We start from the raw sequence: 27378 nt of genomic DNA on the forward strand, positions 1-27378 counted from the left end.
CCCAAGGATGTCAGACTCATCTCTAGGAATCAATGCCCAGAGACACTGGCATGACTACATCTGATGAATTTGATTTATGAGATCCTGCTAACGCCACTGCCGTTAGATCTCACAGAGGTGGGAAGGGAGGGACTGGCAAGTTGAGACTTTGCCCTGCACATGGTGTCTGGCTGCAGAGGCTGCCCTTCTCTTGTTCCTGGATTTGTTTTTCAAATGCCTCTCTTATACCTGGTCCCCAGGAAAAAGTACCTTGAAAGAAAAGTTATTCAAGAACATTATGTGGATCCATCTCTTAAGTGAGCTCAGCAGCTCGCACTGTGTCGGGTTCTCTCGTGGGCAAGGCAGGGAAGGTCGTGCATCTGTCTTTCCCACACTGATACTGCAACTGTAGGGAGCTGAAAAGGGCGGGGAGGGCAGGAGCCCAGAGAAAGCGACTCACTTGGCTTGGAGCAGGGGTTCCCTAACTTTGCTGTGCACTAGAATCTCCTATGGCGGCCATTCCTGTGATCCTACGACTTGGGAGGGACAATCTGGAGTCCAAGGTCATTCTCGACTACACAGTGAGTTCAAAGCTAGTCTGAGTTATGTGAGGCCCTGTCTCAAAATTATTTTTCATTAATTTGCTGATGCTTAGCCCTTTCCCAGATCTTTGGACCGATTGGCATTGGGGATTTTAATTCCCCCAGGTGACTCTAATGCTCAGTAAAACTGAGGAGACGTCAACTTCAATACTGATAAGAAGTAGCAAGTTCGGTGTGCAAGTGGCACAAAGCCAGCCAAGCCTGATTGCATGGAGCTCTAATCCTAGCAACTGGAAGCCTGAGTCAGAAGGATCAATACAAACCCAAGGGCAGCCTGGGCTACTTAGCTAGACCCTGACTCACTCTCTCAGACGAATTAGACAATCCAATCAACATTATCTTAAATATAAAAGAAGTCAGGGAAGGGGTCCTATGAACTGTATCGCATTTAAACAACAAAGAAGGGGTTTATAAGTCTGAGTGGAAGGGTCTTGAGAGGCTCTGGAGAGACGGCTCAGTGGTTAACAGCAACTGTTGCTCTTCCAGAGGACCTAGATTCAATTCCCAGCATCCACATGGCAGCTCACAACCATGTATAACTCCAGTTTTGGAAGATTTAGTGTTCTCTTCTGGCCTCTAAAGGCAGGATATGTATATGGTACACATATATACAGTCAAGCAAGATACCCAATACATTAGAAACAAATAATATTTCTTAAAAAAAATCTGTAAGGGTGAAGGGAGGCTTCCTCTTTTGCTAGGTAGCCTCAGTCCTGGCTTACCATGTTAACAAAAAGTTATAGTCTTGTCTCTGTCTTCCTTTTTTTTTTTTTTTTTTTACAACTACTGCAAAGAGGCCTAGCGCTCAGACAAAGCCAGAACAACTTCAGATGCTCTGCCTAGGTCTGAGCTGGTTCCTGCAGGACTAGAAATGGCTGATTGGCTTATCCCTGGCCCAGGACTGTTTTCCAATGGATGTTTTACTTACAAGAATGTCTGTGTGACGGTGTCAGATCCCCTGAAGCTAGAGTTTCAGACAGCGCTGAGCTGCCCTGTGGGTTCTGGGAATTGAACCTGGGTCCTCTGGAAGAACAGCTAGTACTCTTAGTTGCTGAGCCATCTCTCCAGCCCCTATTTTCTCTTTCTTCCTTCTTTCCTTTCTTTATCTCTCTTTCCTCTTTCCTTCTTTCTTTCTTTCTTTCTCTCTTTCTTTCTTTCTTTCTTTCTTTCTTTCTTTCTTTCTTTCTTTCTTTCTAATTTACTATAGCACAGGTGAGCCTCCTGACCACCTTGCGCCTTACTGCTGAGATTAGCAGGATGTGCCATCGTAGTCTATTACTTTTGCATTTTAAGATATAATTTCTTAAAATTAAAACATTACCTTTATTTATCTGTTTGTTTGTTTGTTTGTTTGTTTGTTTGTTAAGGGGGTGAGGTGCTTGTCCCAGGATGTGAGTGGAGGTCAGAGGACAACTTTTAGGAGTCAGTTCTCCCTGTGGCTCCTGGGCCACTAGCTCAGCTCACCAGGCCTAACAGAGTCTTTACCCAATCAGCCATCTCCCCAGCCCTTGAGGTGTAATTCCTGGGGCTGGAGAGATGGCTCAGCAGGTAAGAGGCTGCTCTTCCAGAGAAACCGGGTTCAATCTCCAATACCCTCTCTTTGCCACAACACACAACTGTTCTGTAACTCCAGCCCTTGAGGATTCAACGCCCTCTTCTGGCCCTTTTAGGCACTGCATGCATGAGGTGCACATCCACACAGGCAGAATAACCAGACACATAAAATAAAAATCTAAAAAGATGTAAGCAGTCTTGACAGTTATGGGAAGGATATTATGAATAAAAAGAATAGACAACTGAGGTCATTTGGGGAGAGATTTTGGGGGATCGAGACCATGAAAACTGAGGTAGATAAGCAGGGAGGGGTGTTTGGGAATTATAGTCGATAAGGTTTATTATCCTAATAGAAAGAAAACAGAAAAAGAGAGGACCCACAGGTGGCTGGAGGCTTCAATTTGTAATCAAGTAGGTACTGGTCACTTTGGATATGCCAACTTTGAAATCTTGTCTCAGTGTATCCGTACTGCTTTAACAAGACAAGCTGGGTACTTAATCGAGACAAGAATTACGCTCAAATTTCTGGTGGCTGAGCAATCCAAGATCAAGTGCTCGCGTCTGGTGAGGGCCTTCTTGCCTTTATCCTGAGGCAGGTGAGAGGACGAGACAGAGAGCAGAAGGGACTGAGCTTACGTGTGTAACATCTCAGCCTTGAGGTAGCACACCCATTTCTGTGATAGGGACATCAGTCCATTTGTAATTTAATCACCTCCAACAGTTCTTCAAGCCTTCAAACTACACTGGGGCTTAACCTTGCCACACTACCAATTTGGGAAGACATTTAAAGCATCGAGAAGTGTTACGATTAGCAGGGGTGACGTGCAATCCTGAGACTCTAGGGAAGAGCTGGAAGTCATCAGAGTCCAAGCAGGCCAGGGGTGTGGTCCCTGTAGGAGAAAGTTAGGAAATGGGATTCTACAGCCAGGAGCCTGGGTGGAGGAAGGCAGGTCTTACAGCGTAGGGAAACAAAGAGGGGAGGGGCAGGAGCTGGAACTGGAAAATGGGTTTAGTTACTAGGGAGAAGTCTCACTCCAGCAAGACCTAGGCTATCGGATTCCAGTGAGCAAGATGAATGCAGAGGGTGTTTCATGGAAGATACTTCAAGGTCAGCCTGGGTTGCATGAGACTTGTTAGAAAAAAAAAAAAAAAGGAGTTTGCTGGTGAGAGGCAGGGTAGTCTCAAAAGGGAGTGTGCGAAATGATTTCTACGCGTTTGGTTTTCAGTTCTGCTATTATATTCCTGTTTGTTTTCTTTTGAAAGCTCGATTATGTTGTCTCCACGAGAGAAATCTGACCGTGATTAAAGCTACCAGCCCAAACAAAGATGGAGAGAAAAGAGGAGGATAAGAGGTAGTGATTTTCCATAAGCCCGGAAAGCAGATGTCAGAGGCTGGGAGGAAGTAGGCAGGGGAGTCACTGCTCCCTGGGGGCGGGGTTTCCCCCTGGAGTGATAAAACTGTTCAGGAACTAGATAAGAGTTCTGAAGGTTGCACAACCTCAAGGATTTATGACGTGCTCCTGGGTTTTGTACTTTGAAATGGGTGGATTATTTTTAAATGTATATTTTATATTTTATCATGCTCACAAAAATAGTGGTCTTACACACACCATACTTTGTGAGATTTATGTCTTTTGTCTCAGCTTATATCCACACCATTAGACAGGGTACCATACCCACTTTATGTGACTAGATCATGCAACTGGATTTAAGGTTTCAACTCAAACTGACTTAACTGCAAACCCCACACTTTGAACTACCTTTTCACACCATCTCTACATTTCACAGGTGCCTGTATTGACAGTGTGAATTGATTCATATCTACTGAGGACAGTTTTCAACTTGGTCACCGTAATGAAATACCTGACATTTATTTTGGTTCACTGTTTTGGAAGTTTTAATCTGTGGTTTGTCGATCCTGTTGATTCTGGTCACATAGTTGGGGTAGCATTTTGAGGCTGTCCTATGTGGTGGAGGAAGCTGTTTATCTCATAGTAGTCAGGAGAGAGAGAGAGAGAGAGAGAGGGAGAGGGGAGAGGGGAGAGGGGAGAGGGGAGAGGGAGAGGGTGCTCGCTTCAATCTCATCAAGGGCATACCTCTAATGGCCTAAGATGTTCCACCTACTCTTAAAGGCTCTGCCAACTCCCAACAGCACCTTCAACATGAAGGCCACTGAAGAGCAAACTATAAATCCAAATCATAGCAACAAAAAATATTATGGTCCGAATATCTGTGTGATAAACACATCTATTTTTTTTTCTCTTTGAGATAAGGTCTTCTGTAGCCCAGGCTAGCCTTAAACTTAACTGTGTAGCTGAGGATGACTTGAAGTTCCAAGTTCTAGGATTAAGACATACACCAGTAGGCCTGGTTTATGGTGCTGAGAATTGAGCCCAGGGTTTCATGCATGTTAAGCAAGCACTCTACCAACTGACCTGTGCCCACAGCCCAGCACCTGTACCCACAGCCCAGCACCTGTACCCACAGCCCAGCACCTGTACCCACAGCCCAGAATTCACATGTGTTTTTGTCATTGTTGTTTGCTGGTTTGCTTTTCAAGATAGGGTCTCACTATGTAGCTTTAGGTGGCAAGGAACTCACAGTGTAAAACAGAGAGATCTGCCTGCCTCTGCCTCCTAAGTACTAGCATTAAAGACATGTTTTACACACACACACACACAGTTGCTACATATTAAAAAATGTCCTTTAAAAAATTTGTTTCCTTTTATTGGGGACAGCAGTGATTCTAGAAGCTACTAGAAAGTTGAGATTCAACATAAGAAGGAAAAGGAGGCTGGCTGGCTCCTCTTAGATAAGAAGAGCACAAACCAGGTGATAAGGAAGCTCAGGAGGTGACCTACCGCACAGTCTGAGAGGGAGTGACAGTAGTCAGAGAGTAGGCAGGAGGAGGAAGGGCTGTGGAGGGGAAGGTAACACCAAGCAGGCATCTTAGATCTGGCAGAGGTGGGAGCATGGAGCACCTGGCTGGATCCTAGAGGCCTGCACCAGCCAACTCTTGCCTGATTCCCATGCTGTTTGGCTTCCAGACTCCATTCCTCTCTCACTGACCAGAGAGAATCCCTTTGGCATGTACTTGCTTTGCTCCAGGGGACAGCCACAGTCTTGTTCTAGGACAGCCCCTTCCCACCAAGTCCTTTTTCTTTGTTCTGGGATCCCCTGACTGTTGGCCACACACCTGCAGCAGCCATTACTTCTTTGTGACTTGTATCTCCTCCCTGTTGGAGGAGAAGGATGCTGAATGTTGATGGACCTGCAGAGAATGATTGACAGCTCATTCTACCCAAAGTAAGGAACTGCCTATGCAGGAGGTCAGCCATTTGAGGCTTTACCCAGCCTGCTGACCCAATGTACTCCTGCTGGAGGGCCAGCCGACCTATCATTCCCCCTTCTCTATGGAGGTGGGGGCAGGGAGGTAGGTTCCATTTGGAAGCCTATCCTACTGTTATTCTTTGAATATGTTATGTTATGTCTCCCATCTCCGGTAGGCACTTGCATTTGTCCTGTGGTCTCTAGCTGGTGGTGCTGTTTTGAAAGGCTGTGGAACATTGAGAAGTTGGAGTCTTGCTGGAGGTAGTGGGCCCCTGGGGGCCCGACTTCCTGCCTACTCTCTGTTTCCTGATTGTGGCTGTAATGTGACCACCATCTTTGCACCCATAGCTCTGCCATGGGATGACTTCCATCCCATGATGCATTGTACCCCTTCTTAAGCTATGACCCCAAATAAAGCCTTCCTTCTTCAAGTTGCTTTTATAGGCTTTTGTCATAGCAATAACAAGAACAACAATAACAACAAGCAACTAAATTTCCTGCTCCCTTTATCTGTCACTCTCCCTTGCCCCACGGTGAGGAAATCCTGGGCCCTGAGCATGCGCAGCAAGCATTTTGCTGTCGTGCTGTCCTAGGCAGAGGCGTGGACTTTTCTAGATGAAAACCCAGCTCTGCAAGGAATTGCTTGGAATGAACGCCTCCTGCAGGCCACACTGATCTGATACAGAGTGGGCAGTCCCTCCTGAGCCCCCAGGGTGTGGGCTGTCCTAGGGAGTCCCTTGGTATCTAAGCTGCCTCGGAAGAAAGATTAAGAGGAAAGCAGGCAGGCAGGAACTTACTGCAGGTTAAAGATATTTATCCATTACAGAATTCACTAAAGGCTTATCTGGAGTGCTGGTGTGTGGGTGGAACAGGAATGGAGAACGGATCAGAGAGGAAGGTGTCAGGGTGACATGACTTTTTGAGATGTCAGAAGCACACAGCTATTCTGAGAGACCACACTGGCCAGAGTTGTGGGTAGAGTCCAGGCCACTAGAGAATCAGCGTATGGGGGCTACAAACACGTCACTCAGTGGTTTACTTACTTCCGGTTCTGGGGATTGAACCAAGGGCATTCATTATACACACCAGACAAACACTGTCTTTGAACCACATCTGTAGCTCTCATATGTACACACACACACACACACACACACACACACACACACACACACATTCATTTATATTATTTTATTCGCCTTCCGGAAAACCAGTGTTTTAGGGCAGTGAGTGGTCCACACAACATAGAAGCCACGGTAAGAAGGTGTTTCCTCAGGTTAGTCCTCCACCAAACATGTAGTCATCTACTGCATGCGGGTTACTGTTTAAGCAATGGCCACTGGGGTGACCATGGTGAATGCTCCGCTGTGACTCCCCTCAGGAGATTTAATTTTGGGATCTCAGATGAGCTGTGTGATAGACAGCTTTCTGTGACTGTGAGAAGCATAGCAGACACAAGGAGAAGGAAGGATGGTTTCTTTGGGCTCATGGTTTTGGTCCAGAGCCGCTTGGCCTTGCTGCTTTGGGTCTGTGGCTGCACACCACATCATGGCAGGAGCACACAGCACAGGGGCCTGCTCACTTCATGGTAGCTGGGAAGGTGAAGAAAATCAGAAATGATGTGGCAAAATGTGATTGGTGTCTGGAATCCTAGCACAGGGAAAGATGAGGCAGGAAGATTGCTACAAGTTTAGGCCCAAGCTGGGATACATCGTTCTAGTCACTATAGGTACTGTGTGAGACCCTGTCTCAAAAAAGAAAACAAAAAACCCTCCCCCCCCAACACACACACACACACATGTGCATACGCTCACATACTAACCTCCAAAACAGAAATGACTCAATTGACAAAGTGCTTACCTTGCAAGGCATGGGCACCTGAGTAAGATCCTTAGCATCCCTGTAAAGAAAGTTGTGCACTGAGGGAGGCTCAGGGCTGTCAGACAAATGTGAAGACTTGCATTCAGATCTCCGTAACCTGCATACAGCCAGACACAGAGCACACCTTTGTGACCCAGCATTCCTGCAGTGAGACAGCTGGCCTGGCATACCCAGCAGTGAGTGAACAAGGAGCTGTCAGGCAGAGACTCCTCTTCTCCAAGATACCAGTCTCTTACTTCTCAAGTGTGGATGGTACTACCTCAGAATATGCTGAGAACTTATGGCGCTTGCTCAGGTATGATGCTGGAAAAATGGTGTATATGTATATATATATATATATATATATATATATATATATATATATATATGTATATGTATATGTATATGTATATGTATACACACACACACACACACACACACACACACACACACACATACATACATACATAGTCTCCTAGAATTGCTTACCAAATCTGTACCTCTTAGGAACAATTGATTAACTCAAAAGAGCCATATCTATCACTTACCAGGTGCCACCCTCTGTTCTATGCGTGGATCTCCCTGGCACTTTTGCCGTTTTATAAGGTAGGTACCTGTTACCCAGGGAAGTTAGGTTTCTTGTGTGGGGCACGCTGTTAGTAGAACTGAGATTCAGTCCGGGCTCCTTGACTTGGAACCTGTGTGACCACCTGCTTGACCATGGCACTTCTTAGGAGAAGCATGCCATACCATACATATATGCTGTGGGATGGATGTGGGATGGACATACAGATGGGTAGAATGTGAGTCTCCTTTGTGGACCAGAATAGAGAAGAGGATTCTTTTTCTTGGCCCACTTAGCTGCTATGTGGATGGTTGGGTAGCACTGTTGAGAGCTGTCTCCAGGTAGCTATTCAGCTACTGCAGTGTTATTCTGGAATGGGCATCAGATATATTTCAACAACTGAAGCCTAGCACACCATGAGGGTCCCCAGAGTTTGGTGGTCTTATTTCATTTCTTGTGTCTTTAGGGGCCACAGTGATGCCCTTGGACTTTACAGTTGTCTTTGAAGATCTGTGTTGAAGTGGACTGTGACAGTGCATGCCCGTACTCATGGCCCTTGAGAAGCAGAGGTGGGGGGATCCAGTGTTTAAGGCCACCCATGGCTCTGTAGTCAGTTCAAAGCCAGCCTGGATTACAGGAGAGCAAACAAATAACCGAACCAAAACTGAAACAACGCAAAAACTTCAATAAAAAGTCCAAAATTCACAAACTCAGGAAGAGAGACAGACAGAGAGCTAGAGAGCGGGCCGGGGGGGGGGGTGTTGATATCTTGATATCTTCAGTTTTGGGGTCTGAAGCTGGACTCTTTGTGAGGCCCTGTGTTCTCCCAGATCCTCCGCACTCCCACATTACATTTGTCTGTTGCAGTTGTCACCCCTAGTTGGAGTGCCACTTTCTGCCTATAGCAGCAACTTGACTACCCCAGCGCTGACTTTGTCACATGTACGTGCATCCCCACAAAGTGCAGTCGGACTCCAAGAATAATCCTGACCGGAACCCCCCCAGCCAGTCTCCTCTTCTTCTCCACATTGTCAGAAAAGTCTCCTTGATGGTGTGGTGGGTCTGATGGGTCCCTGGTGACCTTGAATTCTGGTACTCGTATCTAGGGCCAGTGCTGCTGCCTGCAGCCTGCAGGATGATAAGAGGCTTGGACAAGTTGCCATGGTCTTGTTTCTCACACACTGCGGGTATGCCCGAGGGAGGCACCTCTGCTCCCACTTCCTGGCTTAGAAAGTCCTCCAAAGATAGCTGGCTGTCAAGGCAGCCTGGGCCCATCAGCATCTTTTCATCACTTGACAAGGTCACTGTGCTCCGTGGAGACCAGCTTTCCTCTTCCCCTGAAAGCCAAGGCACTTTGATGTCAGCTCTAGAAAAAGCCTGGGAACCACACACTCTCTGTGTCAGCCCTGCTGAGGGAATACTTGAAAGCAAGGGGAAGACCCCAGAGTGTGCTCTGAGGAAAATGTCCCTGGGGGCAGCCTCCAGGCTCCACACCAGCCTTGTTTCTAGCACACTGGGAGGCTGGCACTAGGGAAGGCAGTCCTGGTCTCTCTCTGCAGCATCCTTGGAAGTGGTCAGGTGGATGCTGATAATGACAGGGCCACCGGCTGGGGCTGCTTTGGAATTGCGCAGGCTACTGTTTCGGTTGGAGATGAGGATATTTTTAGGGCTGAATCTGGGTCTTCCTTCTCTCCCTCCCTCTGATGCTAAGTAGCCATCTGTATCTCCCAGGCAACCTCCTCAAGCTGTATCCTAGAAAAGCAGGATGGGGAAGTGACTAATGTTAAATGCAGAGAGTGGGGCTGCTGCATCATTCATTCATCTCTTAAGAAAGGAGCCACATCCTATTTCTCCCTAACACAATATAATGCTTTCTTTGAAGCAAAGTTATATGTCTCCCCGATCCAGCTGGTCATCCTATACTGACAGCTCTGAGTTTTGAGTTTTGACACCCCTATCCCCAGTCTTTCAAAAAGCCACAAGCCTTACATAATTCCTTTACATAGTCAGCCTCCTCAATGGCCAGGCTTGCTCTATTTCAGAGTTACAACTCAGCCCACCACACCTACCTAGCAAGAGCTCCATGAGATAAAAACTTGGTGGACGGCACAAGAGAGGTACAAAGGATGCTGGGAAGTATTGTAAAACCTTACTTTTGAGCGGCCAGAACTTCTGTCCTAGCCCAGACCTATGGTACATGCACGTAATCTCCACATTTGGGAGGATGAGGCAGATAATTGTTGAGATTTGAGGTCATCGTGGAGTACACAGTGATGGAGACCAGCCTAGAGTACACCCTGAAATCTTGTCTGGAGAACTCTCTGTTCTGAGCAGTGCTATCATTGCTTAGTTGGCTCACAGTGCTCCTGAGCACGTCAGGCTTGTTTTGATCTGAAGACAGAATGTTGTGCTGTGTCAGACCATGAGGCTGACTAGAGAATAACGTGGACTATGCCTCCCCCACAGCCACCTATATTCAGTCACCTGGGCACCTGCTCCAGAGTGACAGCTGGTTAAATGAATGAATGCTTCTCCTCCATCTCTATCTCCACACTGCCTGGGCTCAGCCAAGTAGCTATGAGCCTTGCCCACTGAAGCCAAGCTGTGGACAGAGGTCATGCAATTTCCTAATTAAGTAATAACTTAAAAAGGCAGGGCCAGGTCATTCAGGTCGCCTTTCCCTGACAGCAGCCAGATGTGAGCTCTATAGTGTGCTCAGATCAATTGGCAGTTCTTCTAGAGATCTTACAAGTCCAGGGTTCTCGGAGGCCCAGGAATGGCTATAGAGGCCTCACTTCACGGTTGTGTATGTTGACTTGGAATCAGTTCCCCGTTTAAATACAGACACGTTAATATGCACACGGTCTTGGTAAATGACTCTGTATTACAGATCTCAGTTCCCCCATCTGTGAAAGGGGATGAGGATATTGAAAAGATCAATCTCTAGGTCTGGGTTTAAATGAGATGATGCATGGAAGGTGTTCATTGATTGGTGGTGACATGGTTAGAGTCCCACCAGAGTCAAGTACTGTCCCTCTTAGAGTCAGTGATGAGTTTTGCAGACTGAGTGGGGTTGAGTACCAGGTATAAAAACGCATCCACAGAAGTGGAGTGAATCCTAAGGACGCTGAGAGGCAAACTCTGAGAAACCCCAAGGCCTGGATGATGGAAACGCAAAGAGTATAGAAAAAGACGGGCCCCAGGTTTGGGGGTGGAGGAATTGCTGCCTGCACTTGCCTGGCCAAGGGGCATGCTCTCCAGAGGGTGGTACCCGGGGAATTCCAGCAGCCTGGAGTCATGGTACTGTTTGCCTTCGCCGCCCAAGCCTGCCTGCTTTCCTCCCGCTGGGTCAGCTCAGTTTCAAGAACATTTATGGACTCTGCATTGGGCCAAGCTGAATGATGGGCTGCGGGCCCCAGGGGTGAGTCAGTCCACTTGAATCCTATTTTCACTGCTGTCGCAGTGTCCGTATGAATTTCTCAGGACTTCGAGCCCGAACCATTCATTCAGAATTTTCGCTGAAACTGTGAGAGGCATGGTCATTCATGAAAGCGATCAGAAACAGGGGTTAGCCATTCGACAGCCAAGAAAGAGAAAGTGCGAGCGACCCAGTCAGTGCGATTGGTCTGTGTCACTACCCCATTTCCCACAGCTTTAGCCCAAGCAAGGCCAGTTCAAGAGAAGACCCAAGCAAGGAAGATTGCATGCAGAAAAGCAAGAAATGAGGGCCCAAGAAGGCCAGGCAGTCCTAGAAGTCCTTTGCTGTTCCCTCCAGTCCAGAAGGGACAGTGAGGCTGTCTTTCCAGCTGCCTAGGCAAAGCTTCGGGAGGCCCAGCTTTCCCCTCTCCCTGGACACCAGAACACCAAGGCCGGGTGTTCGTCTCATAGCAGCCCAGGGCTGGGTCTTCGACCTGTGGCCAGGGTGGGAGCGGCTAGGGCAGGGCTTCAGCCCACGTGCGTCCGAAGCTGCAATGGTGACAGCAACCCCCAGCCTGGTACTAACTGGGAGGGCGCTGGGGTGGGTTCCGCGCTGCATGACCATTGGTCGCGCGTCTCAAGCATGGGGTGGAGCCTCGCCTTCGGAGGCCCTGTCATTGGCCGAACCTCGATGGAGGCGTGTCCCAATCGGATCCTCCGCGGCTCACAGAACCGCAGGCACCCGGCCGGCTCAGCCTGCGCCGGGCCGCCTCGCTAGCTCCGGGCTCGGCAGGCGGCCCGCTGGGTCCCGGATTTCTGCGCCCTCAGACAGAGGACAAGAAAGGCAGGTGTTGACCTGAGGCCTGGAGGCCCGCGAGACCTTGGGTAAGACGGAGTGGGAGAAGGCTCCGGGGTGTGCGGGAGCGGGTGGGGACTGTGCCAGTCCCGGCTGGACTCCGCGCCCTACTGGACGCCCCGGAGGGTCAGGTGCGGCAGTTCCGTCCGGGATCTCAGACCCACCTGCGGGGTGCGCCGTGGGCTCTTCACCAATCAAAACTGTCATTCTAACCTCAGAAAACCCAACACACGCGCATAGTAGGCGCCCTTCAGCAGCAGGGTCGCCTGTCATCGTTCAGGGGAACGTCCCCAAACTTTGCTCTGTGCGATCTAGGCTCCCGTACCTTTCCCATCCTCTAACAGAGCGCCTTGCTTATTTTTATTTTATTATTATATTTTTCTGCTTCCTTTCTTCTCCTCCCTCCTTGATAACAGGAAGTTGGGCCAAATGTCAGTGGCCTGGCCAGCGGCGGGCTGGAACTCGGGCTGGTTGCTTGGCCGGTGGCGACGCTCCGAGGGTCCTGCGCTGCTGTTCCCTCTAGCTTGGGACCCCTGACAGCCTGTGCTTGTCCCTGCCCAGGAGCATCCTACCCTCGTGTCCTGCTCTGTCAGTGGCTAGCTGGCCCTGGGCTGGGGTCTCCCTTGCAGCCTCTGCCTGCTGCAGCTGTTCGGAGAGGGCGGGGTTAATTTATCCCAGGCCAGCCTCAGTCTTAGCCTCACCCTCACCGGCGGAGCTGGGAAGGGCCTGTACTGGACCGGGAAGAGGCGTGTTGAAACCAGAGTACTCTCCTGTCTCCTTCCACATTGTTTATTCTGGGCCTGGGTTTCTAAAGCGGAAAGAGCTCTCGTTTGCAAGGCCTTTCGCTGTCCACTATGTCTTAGGTGGTTTAGTGGGAGGATAAAGTCAGTAGCCCTTATGGATAGACCCGGAGAGAAGAAAGCTGGAGGTCAATTGGCCTTCCGCATTTGCCTCCTGAGTTCTCAGGTACCTGTGTCCTCTGCGTGCCAGCAATCTCCGCGAGGGGTGGGGGTGGGGGCAGTGGACCTAAAGCGTGGGACACCAGGATAGCCCCTGTTCATGTCCCAGGGGTTTCAAAGGTGATCAGTGCTGCCTTCTTCAGGCACAAGGAAGAGGGCACAGGTTGGATCCCAGTAGTTTCTCCCCCAAAAGCTTGTGTTGTGTCCTCTCTGTTTTAGGGATCCGGAAAGCAGTCCTGACTCTGTGCCTGCTTCCCACCAGTTGTCCTGTGGCAGTGGGAAGGAGCTCTGGGCGCATGTGTCTGGAGCCCCTGGCCTTTGAGAGATTCTGGGGACCGCAAAGCACAAGGTGCTTGGCCGGACCGCAGGAAGCCGGGATGCGCTGCGAGCTGCTCCTCACTGTGTAGTCCCCTGCAGAGGGGCTCTGGCTGAGTTCTTTGTGATGAGAGGGACTGACTGTGATGCTGCCTTGGAGGAAAGTCTCCTCCCATTGGCTTTACCTCTGTGGGCCTGGCTTTTCCAGTGATCTTGAACTGAATTCATTGAAATAATTTTGACCCTTAGGAACTTCAGGGTTGTTCTTTCTGCAGTGGGGTGGGGCAGGCTTTGGCTTCTTTTGTTTGCTGGGTGATGGTAACCTACAGTTTCAACAGCCCCATTCCTAGGAGCTGCAGAGAACAGCCCCGATCCTCCCATCCTGTGATGGGAAGGTAGTGGTTTCTCTCCACCACGTCCTCATCTCTATCTGGGTTTGCCTTCCAGGCATGGGCCTGACTCTGCTCACTCTCCACTGCTGAATGGTAGAGGTTCTGCCTTCCTGGATGAGGTCTTGGTTGGGCCAACCCAGCCTGGATTGAACATGGCTAACCCAAGTCTGTGGAGTGCTAATAGTCCCTTCTCCTTTAAAGAGCCCGAAAGAGTGTCCCGAGACTGCTCATTCTTTACCTCATGAGCACCTCCACATTAGCCCTCTGTAGTAGTTGGGGCCACACCCATTTTATGGGTGAGAGAAGTGAGTCACAGAGAGATTGCTACTGGTCCCAGCAGACTCTAGAGTCTCATGATGATTCCAGCTTCTAGGAGTGGATATGTGGTAACGTCGGCCTGGAGGAGGCAGAAGCAGGAGGATTGCTGAAAGTTTGGGGCCACACCGGTATATCTAATGAGTTCTAGGTCAGCTACAGTGGTCTCAAAAACCAAAACCAACAGGGCAGTAGTGGTGCACACCTTTAATCTCAGTACTTGGGAGACAGAGGCAGAAGGATCTCTGTGAGTCTGAGGCCATTCTGGTTTATAGAACAAGTTCCAAGACAGCCGGGGCTACACAGAGAAACCCTGTCTCCAACCACCCTCCCTAAACAAAACAAAAGAAACAAATAAAAACCAACCAACCAAATGTAGAAATATAATATATATCTAACATATAATATATATTTATAAATATACATATAACTATATTTTTTTCAGAAAAATAGGATAGTGTAATGAGCCCTGCCTGCCCCTTCCCAGCTTCCCCAGCTACTAAAACAATGCCGCGTTGTGCTAACTCTATGGCTTTCTCCTTTACTTTTCTCTCTGTTCTTTTTTGTTGTAAACTTCCATTTATTGTCATTTGTTTGTTTACTATGTGTGTGTACATGTAAGGGTACGTGTGACACAGTTCCTGTGCAGAGGTCAGAGGACAATCTGGGGGAGTCAGTTCTCTCCTTCAGTCAGGTATGTGGGCCCCTGAGATTGAACTCAGGTCCCTGGACTTGGCAGCAAACCCCTTCACCTGCTGAGCCATCTTGTTGGCCCCCTGGATTTTTCTTTCTGAAGTGTTTTAAAGCTGATTTCTGATGCCATTCTTTCTGTCACTTTTTTTCTCTACACAGTCTAGCACACATCACCTAAAAAGAACATTCCCTTGTAAAACTGTGGTCATTGCTGCACAGGACAGAGACAGTAGTATCATATAGTGTCACCTGTCTACATCGAGATAGGCACACGGGCCTGCTGGTCAGGAATACCATCTCCAGCTGTCTGTCGGAGTGCGGATCCGTGCATATTCTGCATTCGGCCACTAGTGTCTTGCTTCTCTCTATGAGCAATTACTCTCCGTTTCAAGAGCTTATCTCTCCCAGGAGCACAGTGAGCCTCCGGAGACTGGGGTCCACTTCAGTCCCTCTCTGGATCCTCAGGAACAAAGCCTGCACACAGCGGACACACAGCAGCACACAGCTTGCCGAGCATCTGCTCAGCGGCACCGCAGCCACTCAAAGGGCGTGTTCTGAATGAGGGGACTGTCAGGGGCTCGTGTGACTGTGGTGCGTGTTTGGAATGGTGACTTGCTCATGCACGTGTGGCTGTCAGGGCAGTGAACGTCAGTCCATAAGCATCCTGAAATCATAGGAGAGTTATTTCCAACAGTCACCCTCGCCACTTTGGTCTGTGGTGTGGAGCCCAGATGGCCACGTGTGTGCCCTGAGCAGCAGCTGGCCTTGCACATCACACGTGGCTGACAGCTGCTGCTGAGGTCACTCTGTTCAAGCTTTGAGTTTAGTTCTATGGAGACCAAGTTGTAACTCTGACACTGAGCTGCGTAGAGAGCAGGGTTTCCCCCATAACCCCTAACCCCCACCCTGTCCCTTCTTTGAGCAATACATCTCTGAAGACTTAGAATTTTACTTTTGTTATCTTATTCCCCCCCCCACACACACACCCTTAGCTTTTCTGAGAAAGGGTCTTATGTAGCTCAGGCTGGACTTGAATTCAATATGTAGTTGACAGTGGCCTCGAACTCCTGAACTCCCCTGCCTCTACTTCCCAGGTGCTGGGATTGCAAAAGTGTACCACTACATACAGCTAATCTTTTATTTATTTTTTTTCAGCAAATATAACAACATTTTTATGCTCAGGTTGTGTCAGCATTTGAGTTGATATTTTTCCTTTCTTATTACTTTTTGTTGTTGTTGTTTTTGTTTTGTTTTTGTTTTTTTTGTTGTTGTTTGGTTGGTTGTTTTTTTTTTTTTTTTTTTTTTTAAAGACAGGGTTTCTCTGTGTAGCCCTGGCTGTCCTGGAACTCACTTTGTAGACCAGGCTGGCCTCAAACTCAGAAATTCGCCTGCTTCTGCCTCTGCCTCCCAAATGCTGGGATTAAAGGTGTGTGCCACCATGCCTGGCTTCTTATTACTTTTTAGGTCTTTGGCTGGATGGCTTCCATACTGGAGACCATAGCCTGAGCTCTCTCATGCATGTTAGTCAAGTATTCAACCTCTGAGCCACATCCCCTGCACTCTTTAATGCTTTTGATCTTAAGAGAGGGTCTCACAAAGCTGCCCAGGCAGGCTTTGAACTTAAGTTCCTCCCGTCTCGGCCTCCCAGAGAGCTGGAATTGTAGGTTATACTGCTGGGCATGATATTACTCTTTACTTTTACTTTCTCCCTCAAATTTTTATAGTAAAAATGTTTTTGTGATAGGAAATCCATATTATATTCCCTTTAGAAACATGACCCCCCCCTCCCCCAACTTCTTGGGCACCTATAGACAAGCTTAATTGCCAGTAACAAGCTTAGACTCATGGGTATTGGCTACAGTCATGTGTATTGACAGTACCTTAGAGCTAGTGGGATTCTGAAATTTGCTCAGATCATAATATTGTTTGTATATTAGATTTATTTTGCTTTTCTGGAGGCTGAGCCACTAAAGATGACAAAAGAGCAGGCAGGCCCAGGCTCCAGGCCCTACTGGCCTGTGCTGCCTCTTGGGAAAATCTTTAAGGACAAACACCTCTGCAGCTCATTCTAGGGTACCCTGGCCCACCCACACTAGCTTCTCTTTTCTCCTGGGCACCTGCCCCAGGCTTAGGACACGTGCCTGGTCCCTGATGACAAGGCACCCCTTCTAAAACATTGATTCTCTGCTGGTGGCCGACATTAAAGCTGTCTGGAGTGATGGTGACAGGACCCCTCTGGTCATAAGCTGCTGCTGCAGTCTGATTTGGGGATGCGCCCTTTTCTGTCAGGCCCTGAAGAGTCATCCTCCCCGAGTACACAGCACACAGCCTTTTGTGGTATCACGTGTGGTCTGGTTTCTTCCATTCTCTTGCTCTGTCCCGTGTACACATCTGCACATTGCTGTGGGCATCATGGGAAAGAGTCCCTGGCTCACTGAGTGTGCAGGTCACTGTTTCCACACAGTGTTTGTCATGTTGGAGACTTTAGGGGTGTTGTTCTGTTTTGTTTTGTCTTGTTTTTTTTAATAGGGTCTCATTATGTAGCTCTGTCTGACCTGAATCTATAGACAAGGATAGCCTCATTCACAGACATCTACCTGCCTGTGCCTTCCAAGTGCTGAGTTTAAAGGCCTTCGCTACCTCTCCAGACTTGTTTTTGTTTTAAAGATAAGGTCTTGTGTAGCCCAGGCTGGCCTCAAATTTATTATGTATGGGTGAATGAACTTGAGTTTGTGATTCCCTGCCTTCATGGAACCCCTGAGTACTGGGATGATAGATATGCACTGTGGCCATTTTATACAGTGCTGGGGTTCCCACTCAGGGAATTTTCTGTGTAGGGGCAATCACATTCCCAACTGAGCTACAACCCCAGCCTCTTAGCGTGTTTTTTGTGTGGTTTAATATTTCTACCCAGGACTGTATTCCTCCCTCTCCGAGATCTCCACCTCTCTGTGGCTGCCTGGATACCTTATGGCTCTAGCATCCTTCCTGTAGCTTGCCTACATCTCTCTCAGGGCATAGAAATGTTACAGCAGAACCTTTCCTGGGTGGCAGGGTATGCCCAGAGCTCACGTCCTTTCAGCTGGCTGTAGGAGCTGAACAGCAAGGAGCTAGTCAGTTGTTGCTGGCCCCTGCACCGCTAGAGCCACGGGTTAGTGGAACACTCTCAGGCCCAAGTTTCGGACACACCCAGCCCGGAAGCTCAGCACAGGCCAGAAACAGGAGTGAGTGTCTAGAACACTCTGTCCTGGACTTGCCAGCTTCAAATCGTTGTGCTGAGCCACAGAGATGGTGTCTTTGCTCACAGACTAAATGCTGGCCTTGGCCACTCGTGTGAGGACTGGATCCAGATCTCAGGGTGCTGGGAGCCAGGTGCATGAGGAGCAGAGGAGGGGGAATGGGCATGGAGAAGAGTTACTGAGATCTTTCAGTCATTAAGAGAGCTGCTTCCTAGGGCAGAGTAGACCCAGGTCTGGGGGGGATCTGACTGCTGGCTCCTGCGTTGGATGCCTACTTAACCTAAGGTTCTATGTGCAGTATTTGTGGAGTTGATAGCTCCATGGGTGGGGACAGTTGGACCTTTCACACTTGGATGCAAAGATGGTAACAAGCAAGTATTTCTTCCCGAAAAAACTGGGGGTCTGACAGCCAAGGGAGAGGGTAAACAGCATGGAGGGGACCACATGCATGAATTCACTCACTCTAAAACATGCATATGGATGCATGGTACACACACACACACACACACACACACACACACACACTGAGAGACAGAGAAGGGGATACGGTACTTGCCCCAACACACATGTATACATGCATGGTTCTCACCTCCACACACAAGTGTGTATGGCACTAACCATCACAAACATACAGATACCTAGAACTACACCACGAGCACACACCGATGCGATGCATGGTAAAAACACTCACTCATACAAAAAGAACTGGTGAAAACCCAAGCCACATTTCTTCTCTCAGCCCCCATCCTTGGGCTCTCTTCTCACAATGTGGTTGCTGTTCCAAGCCTCCTGTAGACATGCTGTGGGCACACTTCTCTGCCTGTTACCTGCTTCGCTTTTCCTTCTGTCTGCTAGGAAGTGACCAGAGTGACCCAGAGGGCCCACAGGATCTCAGAGACTCAGGAATGAATTGGCCAGAACTCAACGATTGCCTCCTCCATATATTTCAGTGTCTCTTTTGTCAGAATCCCCCTTGCTTTAAATCTGGGGGATTTGGGACATCTAGGCACTGAGGATAAACATCAGGAACAAATTCTCCATGGAGATGATAGAAGCAAAAACAAGCAAGCAGACAAATGAAGCATGCTAAGACAGACATGGGTTCGAATCCTAGCCATGTGGCCTTGCAAAGTTCATGAATCCTACCATCTAAGCCTATAAAGAAGAGGTAGTTAGAGTCATCTTGATCTCAACACTGATGTAGAGATGAAATTAAAATATTTACAGGGTGCTCTGCACAGGCCTGCATTCCAATACCTCCCTGTTTTCTATGGTCAATTTCCACACTGAATAGCATGAATGGGCTCCTCCATGAGCCCCCTCTGGGGCTTAAACTTCGGGTTCCTGTAAAAGTCAGCCAGTTCTTCATTTTTCCCCAAGCTGAGCTCCTCCTGTCTGCCTGCTCCCCCCACCCAGCCCTGTTCTTGTGGCACCCCCTCCATCCCACCCAGCCTCTAGGCACCCCATCCTTCTCTGCCCTTCACTCCCTACAGCCTCCTCCTCACTTCCGTCCCTTCTGCCATGGTAAGCAGTAGCTTCCTGGAGAAGGCTCCCTGTTTATGGCTGCTCCCTGGGGTGTTTATGCTGCCTCTCTTCAAGAGCTCCTAGCAGATGTCTGTTTATTGCTGAAACTTCATCTTCAGCCAGAGAGAGGAACAGCTTTTTTTTTTTAGATCTCTAATTGTGGTGGCTGTACAATACGGCTTAGATTGCCTCCGTGTCTTAATTCCTCATTGCTCTCCAGCTCTACCCATTATGAAACTCTTCAGATGCAGGCAGAGAGACCTTATATGTCCCGATTTCAGAGCTGCATTTAAATTTAGCATGCAGTTGTAATCAGTTAGAAAGGTAGGCCAGGGGAGTGAGGGCAACCAACAGTTTGTCTTCTATCCTGGCTCCGACAGATGGTATGAATGAGAGGAGCATTTTTGGTATCCATAGCAACAGCAGCCCTCCCTCACGCCCCCTCTTGCCACCTGCAGGATTGATCAGGCAGTCTCAGGCTGCTCTGAGATGAGCTGCCAGCTCAGGAGTTTTATCTTTCCCTTTGGACCCCGGTGAGGCTTGAGGTGCTCAGGGAAGGGCAGCTGGGGTGGCTTTAGATGATCCTGACCTCTCTGCTGGAGGAAGAAGAGAGAGCATGAGTCACAGAGCCGTGGGATGTCAAGTTGGAAGGGTCCTATGATGTCTTAGTCACGAAGTTCTCACCTTGCCTTGAGTTTATGTGTTTAGAATAAGAGGCTCAGACAATGTGTTTTTATTTTTACTTTTTTTGAGACAGGGCCTTATCATGTAGCATAGGTTGGCCTTAGCTTGCAATTCCTCTGCCTCAGAGTTCCACATCCCCTGAGCCCTGGGGACAGAGTTTCTACCTTTGCTTTCTCAGTCTGTGATACAAAACCAGATTTTATTTTGTGTTTGTTTATTTGTTTGAGAGAGGGGCTCACTATGTAGGCTTGGCTGTCCTGGAACTCACTATATAGAACAGGATGGTCTCAAACTCACAGAGATTCATCTGCCTCTGCCTCCCAAGTGCTGGGATTAAAGGTGTGTGCCACTGTACCCAGCTCACAAACCCAGATTTTAACTGAGACGGGCAGCTGTCTATAGAGATTCGTTTGTCTCCAATTGGCTATTGGCTGACCCTTGAGAGAATACACCAACATGAGCCAGTTGGGAGTCATGGAGGAGGGCTATAAATAGGTGTTGGCGTGGCTACCAACAGCTGGAGGCTCAGGCTTGTTAGAGCCCAGCACAGCATGCAATTGTTGTGCTGTGGCCCAGATCTGGTTGCTCTTCTTTTGCCTGGAGTGTGGTATGCAGGACCAGCTTCTCACTGCTGCCTGCACACTAGGACTGGGTATGGAATATACGCAATGGGGAACCTTCTAGGAGACATCTTGGAGGAGGAAGAGGTAGGACCAGCTTGTTAGTCACAGAGCACCTTGGAGGATGGCTAGGATGTCCTCAACAGAAATGAGCGGAGGCAAGAGCACACAGAGGCGTAGGCAGGGGGCATGTGCAGGATATAAACAAACCCAACAGGCAAGAGGAAGCCACCAGAGGACACTGGGCCACCTAATCCTTGGGCCAGTTAAGTTTAGGAAGCCTAGGCCTCCCACCAAGGACTTAATGCTGCCTAAATGGCTATCCTTTGATTACATTTAGGGGTGCTCAAAAAACTTAGTAGAGCAATTAAGGCCAGGCCCCATAGCAGACTTCTTCTGCCTTAGCTTTGTCTCTTAACTTTATTTGTGGTTGCAGGGTCTGTGTGTGCAATCTCATCTTTCCAAGTACAGCAACCCATTATGAAGCTCCCTAGCTAGGGTTGTAGAATATGGTCCATCTATCTTTTCCTGCAGCATGTATTCTGTAGGGAACAAACAAACAAACAAACACAAAAAAACCTGTCCCCTTACACCCTTCCTTCCCTTCTTCCAGGTCAAGGAGAAGAAATGTGGACATAGAGGCTCCTGACCTCAGAAACGGACCAGGGGGTTCCTGCTTGCCTGCGGTAAGTCAAAGCAGCAAAGCTGGGGTGGATTGGATCCTGAGGGATACCCTCTTCCAAAGGAGCAGCCTGCTCTACAGAGAGAATCATTTCTGTAGGGCTCAGAAGCTCACAGAGCCCAGCATCCCGTCTGAAATGCTGCCTATTCTCCTGCTTTTGTGACCTCACAGCCACCAGAGCCTCCTTTCCTGCCATGTCCTGGCCTGGAGAGGAGACGAAGGCTGAGTTCAACCTTTGCCAGCTGCTGGTGGTGCTAAACTGGCAGCCAGTAGCATGGCAACGTGCTGTGGTTATAGCTCGGACATTTGAGCAGGGCTGCTGGCACCTGTCTCTCACATATGTCTTGGGTACACCCTGGATTTGTGTCATGGAATAAATTGTGCTTGTGAGTTGCAAGTGGAAAGAATTGAGTATTCATGGGAGCTGTTGAGGAGGCTGGGGTATGGTATAGAATCCTCACTTCTCTTCCTTCTTCTTTCCTCTGCCTCCCCCTTCTTCTTCCTCTCCATTTCTCTCCCCTTCTCTCTCTTCTTCTCCTTTCTTAGCATCAGTTGTTCCAATGGGGGCCCAGGTTGGCTCATCCATCACTCAGGACATCTGATCTGCCATTCGAGACCTCTGATGTACTGTCTACTGGAGGCGGGCTGTCACAGGTAGAACTGGATTTTCAGTTAGGTTTAGTGATACCATTACCCTCACAGGATGCATGTGAGGACTAAATAGGGCAATGGGTTCAGCAGTACCCAATGGCACAAGTCGGGTCATTCTTCTGCCCACTCTTGACTTGGCCTAAGAAGTCTTAAAGCACAGATAGGATTCTGGTTCCTCTTGCCTTCAAACCTTCCATTTGTATTGTTCCCTAGGTGACTTTTGTCCTTAAGTAGTGGAGCTTTAAAGAGTGTTTCAGTTGGGGCACTACCATAGTCAATAAAGAGCTGTGGGAAGCTTGCCTTCTTGGTGACACCTGCACATCACTAGACTCAGAGCCTCAGGGTGAGAAGAGTTCTGATTTCACAGGGGACTTCATTCATTCCATCTGCTGATACTTAAATATCTAATACTCTATTGGGCATTAGACAAATGTCATTATATTATTCCTGAATTTTGCTTGTTTAGTTTTTTTGAGAGTAAGGACCTCATTCTGTACTCTTTGAGGGTAAGCTGGAACTCAAACTCTCTGCAGTACAAACAACTCAAACCCATTCCCTATGCACACTAGGCTGGCCTTGAACCTCCCACCCCAGCCTCCTGCATGCTAAGGCATGGACTACCATATTTTGCTCATTTCCGATTCTTCTTGCATGCATATTCTTGCAAGAATAAAAATGGTTACAGCATTTCTGAACCTTTTCCACACTCACGATCTGGCTCTTCAGAATCTCATTTGGCCCTGCTGTAGTCAGAATTAACTGTCAACTTGACACAGCCTAGAATCGCCTGCAAAAGCTCTCAGTAGGGTCATGGTCTTTCTCGGGTTGGTCTGTGGGAATGTCGGCAAAAGATTGTCTTGGCTGTGACTTGAACAATAGTGTTGGTTAATTTTTTTTAATTACATTTTTTATTTATTTATCTGTGCATAGTATGGAGGTCAGAGTGCCTACCATAGAGCACATGGGTAGGTCAGAGGACAACTGCAAGAGTTGGTCCACTCTCTACCATGTAGGTCCCAGGGATTGATCTCAGGGTGTCAGGCTTGGTTGCCTTTACTCCATGGGCCCTTTCACTGTTATCCACTCTGGTTAAATTGGACAGGGTCCCAATATGCAGCCCAGGATGTTTTTGAACCAGCAGTCCTGAGTGCTGGGGTGCAAGCATGCACTGCCACCTTAAATGCCGGCAGCCTTGCTCGGGGGATCATTTCAGGTTTGCACACCATGGCCATAGCATCCTCCAGGTCACCACCATGCAGGGTTACCAGAGAGCCCTCTGGTGTAGTACTATAGAGCATCCGTTAGGGGACCTCACACATTAGCCGGCTTGCTTTGAGAACATGGGTTCCAAATGCCCCGTTGGCTCCGTCCTCTTCCTGCCTATGACAAGGTACCTACTGGCAGCCAGAGGAGATCTGACTCTTGCAGCTCTCCCCCCTGCTTTGACATCGCATGTCCCCAGTTTCCCACAGGGCTCCAGGACAACTTTTAGGTCTGGGCTGCCTGTCAGATACAAAGGCCACTAGGCTACTAGGCATCTCCTCTGAGGATGTGTGTGCAGCACTCTAGGCTAGAGGTTTTCTGGCCTGGAGGACTTGAACTCATTAAAAAGAGTTTAGACATCCTTTAAAAGCAAAATGGGACTGGAGATAAAGATCAATGTTAAAGTGTTTCCCTAGCATGCACACGGCCACAACACTGAAAAACTGAAAACAATAACCAACAATAAGAAAAACACATAAAACTAAACCAAGCCCTGTGTGGTCTGAGTGCCCCATGTCACCTCAGGGTAGGTTCATGTGTCTGCCTTCTTAGCTGCTCACCCACTTCTTGGTCTGGAGGTTGGAATCCCATCTCTGAGACTCATGAGTCACTTGCTTCCTCAGTCTAGGTCCTGGAGCCTTTTCTCCCGAGCTGTTAGCAAGGTCTGTTTTCCTCAAAGCTCACACACCAACTTCCCCTTCGCTGGTCCACAAGTTTCACAGGAAATGGTTGCTTTTCCTCCACACATCCTGTGTCCTGGTCACTAGCTGGCTCTGCCGTTGCTGTGGGAACTAGGGAATTGGGCCAGTCCTGTTACCATGGAAGCTGCCTCCCTAATGCAAGTTCATCTTGTATAAGGCTAAAGTGGCCATAGCAGTGTGTGGAGTCAGCTGTCAGTTACCTAAGGGAATGGTAATTTCAGCTTGCAAATGCATGGAGAACATTGTCTGGAGGCAGCTCGAAACTGCTTACCACTTTGATTGGTACATGAGTCAAGGACCAGAAAATGCCTTTGAGGGGCTTCCAGAGTTTGAACTTGAGAATTTGGTGAGTGTATTTCCTCCCCCTCCCCCTCCCAAAGTGTCAGGTAATCCAAGAGTATGATTGGCTAATTAGTGTTGATAAGGCTATGTGGAAAGAGTGTGACTTATAAATCTGAGTCAGGCCTCTGTTGACTCCTGCTCACCTGGGCCTCAGCTGCTCAGGTGCACAGCAGCTGCTCCAGCCTTCTGACCTCGAGGAGGCAGACAGGAAGATCATTCTGTCCTCTAGAGTCTAGCCCAGGCCCCACACAGCATCTTCAAGACATCGCATCCTCCATCCACCTGACTCTCCCTGGAAGAGCAGAAGTAACAACGGGAAAGCAGGTTTTGGTGGCTCACACTTGTAATTTCAGCTCTGGGAGGGGTGGGAGCAGGGTAGGGGGAGGCTGTGGTAGGAGGATCCCTGGGAGATCAAGTCTAGCTTGTGCTACAGAGTGAGTTCCAGCCCAGCCTGGGCTATAGTGTGAGGTCCTGTCTGAAACAGAAAAAGTCACTGGAGGCTCTGCCGGTCCTTGTGATGTGGGTTGGCTGAGAGCTGGTGTTCAGCAAGCTGAGACTTCAGTTTTGGTTTCTGATGTCACCTCCACCTCCTTCCTTGTGGTTCCTCTGTTAGGCTCCCTGTCGGAAGGAGTCAGCACTCAGAACCCTTGGTTTGCCAGAAAGAACCAGACACTTAACTTTTCCAGACCCGTGGTGCTTTGCAAACTGTCTGGTGGGCCCTATCCAGGAACCTTTGAAGACACAGGTCCACAGCTGCCTATGCAGAGAAGCAAGCTTCAGCTAGGCTGGGAGGAGAGATGCAGGGTGTGGGAGAGGCCAGGCCAGGCCAGGCCGGGCCAGGGAGAGGCCGATGAGAAGGTGGCTTGTTTACATTGGGAAGTGAATTGTGAAACATTTATGGAGTACCTACTGTGTGCCTGTTCCTTGTGCTATGAGGACATTGGCATCCACCAGGCTTGGCAGCTCTTCCCAGAAGGTCTATGGTGCCAGAAAAACAAGAAACACGTGTGTATAAACAAGAGCGGTGGCAGCAGGGGATTTAAGAAACCTCAGCTCAGTCACCAGGAAGTTCATGACTATCCAGATGACAGGGGGGAAGACCTTGGTACGAGGAATGTTTTCTATGGGCTGGGAAGACCTGGAAAGTTTCCTAGGAGAGGAGAAGGCGGCAGTAGTGTTTGATGTGGATCTTGAGGGGTAGGCGGAGTGCAGATGGCAAGTGGGAGGAAGCAGAGAGCATCTCTCCCTCCCTCTGTGCATGCTGGAGGACAGGGAGAGCTGGTGGGAATAAGCAGAGCCTCTGAGTGGGTGAGTGACTTTGGACATATGGGAAGGGTCTTCTATTTAAGACAGGGCAGGATACCCAGAGACCTCCTAGGACAGACAAGCCAGACATAGTTTAGTTTCCATCTATTCCAACTTAGGCATTGGGAAGCAGGAGGGCAGAGGCTCGCTAGGCACACTTTACCATTGAACCTCCAAGATTTGATGTTTTCGTTTTGCTTGGTTTTAGACAAGTTGCATGTGTTTAAGCTGGCCTTGAACTTTGCTATATAGCCAAGGATAACCTTAAGCTCCTGATCTTCCCTGCCTCTGCCTTCTGAGTGCTAGGATTACAGTCACATACCTGACTTTATACATTTGCTCAGGGCAAACCCCGGGCTCCAAGCGAGGTAGACGGGCATTTCTTCTACCAACTGAGCTCCATGCCCAGCCTTCTCAGGACATTCTAAGGTCTGTTCAGTCATTCTATGGGTATTTACAAGATGGCTCTATTCTTCTAAAACAAGCCAGCCAATTCTGGGTTTACAACAAGGGGGAAAAAAAGTAGCAGGACATAACAGGACCCCATCTCTCAGCCCAGGAGCTTGTATCCAAGGAAAGAGAAACAATGAAAGGTCAGTATGAAAGGATGAGGAGACTAGCAGATGCCCCTTCACATACTGGGGTCTGGCTCGAGGCAGTTTGGACCTATGAGTGTTCATGAGCAGAAAGGTGCCAAGAAGTTAGATGTTGTGTGCACACCTGTAATACCAGCACCTGGGAGGCTGAGGTAGTGTTGTTGTGTGTCCAAAGACCATGTGAGCTACACAGTGAATTTTAGGTTAGCCTGGGTTACAAACTGTCTCAAAACAAACAAATAAAAAAAAACTAATAACAACTCTTAATAAAGTACATGAGCCATGCATGAATGTTCAACTCAAGAGGCCGAGGCAGGTGGATTACAGCAACTTAAAGACCAGTCTGGGCTATATCTAAATTTCATTTGTCCAAAGACTTAAGGTGAAAAGAAGTGAACTGGATGTCCCTACTCATCCCAGGAGGCCTTGGGACATCGTCTCAGGTTGGTCACACCGCAATGAATCATCTCTCAGCCCTTGGGGAGGAGGGCAGAGCACCTGCACACCTTAATGTAGTCTTGCTTTTTGCTTCCCGCCCTTTGCTCTCTGGCCCTGTCATTCTCAGACCAAGTACACACTGAAAGCTTGGCCTCGGCTGATCATTGGCCACCCCTATTTCCCCTTTGTGGTCTGAGGGCAGGGCTGGAACCAGACATTTAGGGTCCAGTAGGAGTAGAGACAGTAGGGCCTAGAGAGAGTTTTGGGGAACCTTGAAGTTGGAGGAGGAGGGGGAAGGAAGGGGCCCAGGCTTCACTGAGGAGGAGGAGGGACCATCTGAGTGTGAGGCTCAAAGGATGCTGGGGACTGAAGCAGAAACAATGGGGATGATTCCTTCTTGGGGAGAAACAGGTAATTATGCTGTTAGCTATAATGTGGCTAAGCCAGCCCTTAAAATGGATGTCATGGCCCAGGGACCCTTAGCAGGAAAGCTAAGCTC

General features: G+C 48.7%; 1 protein-coding gene and 1 long non-coding RNA gene across 6 annotated transcripts in view; both read left to right on the forward strand.

Moving 5' to 3' along the window:
* The first annotated feature begins 3106 nt into the window (after nucleotides 1-3106).
* Nucleotides 3107-4002, forward strand: Gm33247. Its single transcript, XR_378423.2, has 3 exons — nucleotides 3107-3243; nucleotides 3399-3487; nucleotides 3924-4002. It is a non-coding gene; the product is annotated as a predicted gene, 33247 (long non-coding RNA).
* A 7990-nt stretch (nucleotides 4003-11992) lies between these two features.
* Nucleotides 11993-27378, forward strand: part of Mical2 (microtubule associated monooxygenase, calponin and LIM domain containing 2) — a 129370-nt gene continuing 113984 nt past the window's right edge. For 3 of the 5 annotated variants that reach the window (XR_001785575.2, XM_006507954.2, XM_030242685.1), the window contains exons 1-2: nucleotides 11993-12189; nucleotides 21515-21587. The gene's annotated coding sequence lies outside the window, so the exon portion shown is untranslated. The remainder of the gene's footprint in view (nucleotides 12190-21514; nucleotides 21588-27378) is intronic. The other 2 variants (NM_177282.5, NM_001193305.1) reach the window with 1 other exon arrangement.

The sequence above is a fragment of the Mus musculus genome, chromosome 7 (assembly GCF_000001635.26).
Source record: "Mus musculus strain C57BL/6J chromosome 7, GRCm38.p6 C57BL/6J".
NCBI classification, from domain to species: domain Eukaryota; kingdom Metazoa; phylum Chordata; class Mammalia; order Rodentia; family Muridae; genus Mus; species Mus musculus.